General features: G+C 69.8%; 1 pseudogene; it reads right to left on the reverse strand.

Annotated features, from left to right (window-relative positions):
* Positions 1–1,136: 1,136 nt before the first annotated feature.
* On the reverse strand, positions 1,137–4,974 carry LOC133747030 (adenomatous polyposis coli protein 2-like; annotated as a pseudogene).
* Positions 4,975–5,199: the final 225 nt, after the last annotated feature.

The following is a 5,199-nucleotide window of genomic DNA, read 5'->3' on the forward strand; positions in this document are numbered from 1 at the left end:
ACTGGTATGTTTCAGCTGGCTGGCGTGTGAGACGCCAGGTCACGCGTGGGCCCCCGAGAGTGACTGTGGGGCACCTAGGCCACCCGGGGTGGGCTTGTGCTGTGCAGGGGTGGGGTATGCAGGTGCCTGCGTCCCCAGGCTTGGCTCCCTCCTGCTGGGTGGCTCTGGTCTTGGGGGCTCCCTTGTGACTGATGCTCCCTCATGCTGTCCCAGACCCCCCAGGAGACCCCAGGAGGAGTGAGGACCCCGAGGCCCAGAGGGAGCAGCTGTACCAGCAGAGCCAGGCCTAAGTGACCGCCAACGTATGGCTGCAGCGGGCAGGTGAGGGGCTGAGGCAGCAGTGCCAGGGCCTGCAGTGAGCCGGCGCCAAGCTGGAACTGGACGTCGGCCACGTGATGCGCTTAGTGCTGCCCGACGCCTCTGCCGCTACCTCCTCTGGCTGACCTGCGCCCTTCCCCGCCCCCGGCACAGGCTGGACCCTGTATGGGCGCCTGAGACCACCTCCCCCCAGCGGACTCTGCCCATCTCACGGGGCCACTCTGCTCCCTTGCCTGGCGCTGGATCAGCGCACCACTCCCTGGCTGAGAGGAGGAGCCGGCAGCCCTGGCGGGGCCCCGCAGGCCTCATGCTGCCACTCCTGGGCAGGAGCCTCCCCTTCATCACTGCGGGAGAGGCTGATGTGGGGGACAGCCGAGCGTCCACGGGCTGGCAGGGCCTCTGTCCCTGGGAAGGTGTCCCTGCATCCTGGGGGGCAGGACTGAGCCCCAGGGCCACAGGAGTTTCTCTTCCACTGCCTGAGCTTCAGAGACCCCAGCCACAGCCTCTCAGCCGGGGCAGAGACTCCCCAGCCCACTGGGCACTGTCGGACCTGACAGAGTCTGGGCCACAGCCAAGGACGGAGCTGGACAGAGACGTCCCAGTGGGACAGTCTTCCTGGGCCAGTGGGGACCGCTGGCCTCCCTGCTCGTGGCCGGTGTGGGAGGCCCGCATCTGCCCCACTCATGCAGCAGAGGCAACTGGACAGCTCTGTTTTTTAAAGTTGTGCAACACTGATGCAGGGGATGTGGTCCTTCCGCCAGCCGGCGGCTTTACATGGGGTGCTGGCGGGTGGCGCGCTATGTACACATGGGACAGATGCTGCAGGGCGGCGTGAGGAACAGGAGGGTGGGTGGAGGGAAGGCTGCCAAGTGGCCGCTGATCCTCAGTGGCCATGCAGGCTGGCAGGGAAGCCCCCCAAGGCGATACCCAAGCCCTCTTGGGCAAAGGGCGCGGGGGCAGGGCCCTTGGCCGGGACCGGCTCATCCACTTCGTTGCCGAGGAGGGCGGCCGGGGCGCCGGTTGGGGCCGGGGCTGCTCCGGGTTCCCCAGGCTCAGGGACGTGCTTGTGTTGGTCTTGGGCTGGGCCACCTCTTCCATCTGCACTGCGGCGTCCCAGGTCTTCCGCGGCGGCGGGTGGCCCCGGAGCAGCAGGGCCGAGGAGGGCAGGGTGCTGCGCGGGATGTGCGCGACGCCTCATCCCGGATGCGCCGCCACATCGTGCCTGGCGCGACCACCCTGGGCAGTGGCTGGGCCATGCTGATGTGGGGCTGGGAGGAGTAGCGCTTGAAGAGGGGTAGCGCGGGGGGCGTGCGCACTGGAAGGCGCGACGGGCTCTTGGAGCTGCTGCGCCGGAGCGCGCACGTGCTGGGGCCGGGACCGGACCCTGGCCGGGTCGGCTGCTGCCAGGGGGCCGCCCTCAGCTCGTCGCAGCGCAAAGAACAGAGGAAGATGGCGGGGAGCGCCGGCCGTCAGCGGCGGGGCGACGCGCCCTGGGAGGTGGAGGCGGAGGCGACGGAGGCGGCGGCGGAGGACAGCTCCATGCGCCGGCAAGGCAGTAAGCCAGGCGACTTCTTGATGAAGGTCAGTTGAGCGGTCCGAGGACTCGCTGCCGCTGGAGCGGGCGGAGGCCCCACGCACCAGGCCCAGTCGGCCCCACGCGCCCCGCCACCCCCTCGCGGCCTCTCGGCTCTGGGGCAGGTCTGGCCAGCGGCAGCGCCCCGCGCTTGGCCGGCCTCTGCTTGAACGGGATCTGGACAGGCGACTTCTAGGTCTTGTGCTTGGCACGCGCGGGGCTGCCAGGCCGGGCAGAGACCCTGCAGCTGGGGTGGCGGGGGTCGACTTCCTGGGCTGAGGCTGAGAGGTGGGCGAGGTCTGGGAGGAGCTTGAAGAAGGGGTGTTGGACAGAGGAGCAGGGGGGCGTGGCGCTCCTGGGGGCGGGGGTGGCTCACCGCCGCCAGCTCGGAGATCTTGCCTGGCCTGTGCAGGCTCAGAGAGCTCTGCTTCCCGGGCGCTGGCGCCTTGCCTGCGGCTGCTGGCTGTGCCGAGCTGGGGGTCTCCGCCGCCTACCTCGGTGTGGCGCGGGGGCCAGGGACAGCTTTGGGGTGGGGCCGGGTGGCCGGGCTGGGCACGTAGATCACTGTCCGCCACTACCTTCTGAGCAGCGCGTGGCTTCTGGGGGCCCCCAGGGGCGCGGGGCCGGCCCCTGTCCTGCGGGCCCCGGGGCTGCTCCTTGGGGGGGGCCCTTGCAGTCTAGTGGCTGAGTGGCGCGGCGCTGGAGAAGTTGACCAGCGTGCCCTCGGCCGAGTCGTCCTCCCGGGCCGGGGTGGGCACCAGAATGTAGACCGGGACGGGCAGCGCCCGGCGGCCGGGCACCTGCTCCAAGGCCACCTTGCGGAGCCGCGCGGGCACGACCGCCCCCAGGCACTCGCGCAGCAGCTCCAGCTCCTGGTCCGCGGCCATGCGGGTCCCGGAGCCTGCGGGCGCCGGCCCCTCTTGGCGTCTGGCGGCTTCTTCTCACCGGCGTTGCCCGGCACCACCGCCACCACCACAGACGCCGCAGTCTGGGCAGGAGGGCGACAGCAGCCGCAGCTCCATGTCCTGCTGCACCTAGTGCTCCTGCAGGGCGAGCGGGCTGAGGCTGGAGGCGCAGAAGTTCTCGTCCGGCTTCTCCACGGTGAAGCAGACGCTGCCAGCGTCCAGCTCGGATGGCAGGCGGCAGCGCTCGCGGCAGTGGACGATGTCCAGGAAGCGCTTCACGTAGCTCTCCCACCGCAGGCTGAACTGGCTGCTCTCGGGCTGGCCGGGCCGCGCGGCCTGCGGCGTCTTGCTGCGGCTGGGCAGCATGGTCTGCCCGGGGACTGTCGGGCAGCTCGCTGGGGCTCACTGTGCCGCTGCCCAGCCCACTGCAAGGGCCGCTGGGGATGAAGCTGGCGATGGACAGGCTCTGGAAGCTGCCCAGGGAGCTCACGGAGCTGCAGCGGCTCAGCACCAGCGGTATCTCCTGCACACAGTTCTCAGAAGAGTTGGACGGCCTGACGTCCTCCACGCCCAGGCCCAGACCTCGGCCCCCGCTGGGGCGCCGGGATGGCGACGGGTAGGGAGGCGGCCCCCGGCCCCACGCCACGCCCCGTCAAGCTCCGCCTCTTCGGGGCCGGCCTCCTCCAGGGCCCCTGGAGGGAGGAGTCGCTGTCCCAGGTCTCTGGCCTCGCTGGGGCAGCGGGACAGCGAGAGGGGCCCCTACTGTGCCACCAGCCTCTGCAGTGCCCTGCCTGGCCGCGGGCCGGCCTGGCGGCCCCCAGCTTCTCGGGCACCTGGCTCAGGCCCCTCTGCCAGCAGCCAGGCCTGCTTCCGGGCCGCGGGGGGCGCCTTGGGGCCGCCGGGGGTGGGGGGCGCCCTGCCCTGCCCCGCGGGACTCCAGCGGCAGCACGGGCTGATAGGTGGGCGACAGCTTGATGGTGCCCACGCGGGCGTCGGCGCCGGAGGCGGTCCCGGGTGGGCCCTAGGCCTGGCTGCCCCCTCAGGTCGAGATCGGGCCGAGCGGCCAGCGGGCAGGGCCGCTTGTGCTCCCGCGGGCAGTAGCCATCGTTGGTGCTGCCGCTGTTGAGGCTGTCCGTTTGGACAGGCTGGCATGGGCCGCCTTGAGCCAGAGCAGGGCGTGCACCCAGCCCCCTGCTTCCTGCCGGCCACCCCTTGGGGCCGCCCCAGGGCGAGCAGGACTGCGCCTGGCCCTCCCTCGGCGCCTCCTGCCCGTGGTCCCCTGGAGCTGAGGCTGAAGCTGTCATCAGACAAGGTGTGCAAGGGCCAAGATGTCCTCCACCAGACAGTGGATCCGCGCCATTGCCCAGCGCCAGCTTGGCTTTGGCCGCCAAGGCAGCCCTCGCCGCGGGGGGGCTGGCGGGGTGCGGGCCAGCGCCTGGCCCTGCGGGAAGGGGCTGCCCAGGAAGAGGGAGAGCACGGCCGGGCTGGTGGGCTCGGCGGTGGCGGTGGCTAGGGACGGCGCGTCGTCGTCGTCGAAGCAGACCGAGTCGGAGGTGTAGTCCCCCGCCAGCCCGTCCAGGTGCGGCAGGGGGCGGCAGCGGCTTCTTGACTGCCGCCTGGCCCGGGCAGGGCCTGCTTCTCCGGGTGGTTGAGCGCCTGCGCCAGATGTTGGGCGTCGAGCTCCGCCTCCGGCGCCTGCTGCTTGCACACGTAGAGGCTGGGCACGCAGGTGCTGGGGGACACGGCCGTGGCGGCCGCCTGATGTTTGGCGGGCCGGTGGGCCAGCAGGTTGCGCAGGGCCGTGGCGCTGCCCATGGCGATCATCTTGTGCCTGGAGTGCACCAGGTTGCGCAGCATGCCCACGGCGCGCTCCTGGTCCTGCGCGCAGCGGGTCGACAGGTTCCAGAGCGTGCCGCACGCGTTGCTCACGATGGTCAGGCTGAGTGAGGTCAGGTGCTGCAGCAGCTTCTGCAGGCAGTTGTAGTCGCGGAGCACCTGCCTGGGTGGGGGAGGTGAGGGCGGGGTCAGGTGTGGCCGGAACAGGCGGCCCCGCCCCACCCTCCCGGGATTGAACGACCAGAGCAGACGGCCCCGCCCCGCCCCACCCTCCGGGGTTAGAAAGGCCAGAGCAGAAGGCCCCGCCCCGCCCTCAGGGGATAGGGCGTCCGTTTTGGGCATTTGGGGGCCCGGACCAGCAGGTGGGAGGGGTGGTGGTGGGGTGTCTCTGCATTTCTCAAATAAATTTTAAATTAAAATTAAAAAATAATAATACTTTGCTTGGAATATTTGTATCTGTTTATGAAAGGTATACTTTTAAGAATTATTTCAATTATTCCTGGTACACTTGCATCATCATCGACGTAATGCTGATTTTCCGAAAGAAATTAAAAATATTCTCTGCTT

Source organism: Lepus europaeus, chromosome 18 (assembly GCF_033115175.1).
Source record: "Lepus europaeus isolate LE1 chromosome 18, mLepTim1.pri, whole genome shotgun sequence".
Lineage (NCBI taxonomy): Eukaryota > Metazoa > Chordata > Mammalia > Lagomorpha > Leporidae > Lepus > Lepus europaeus.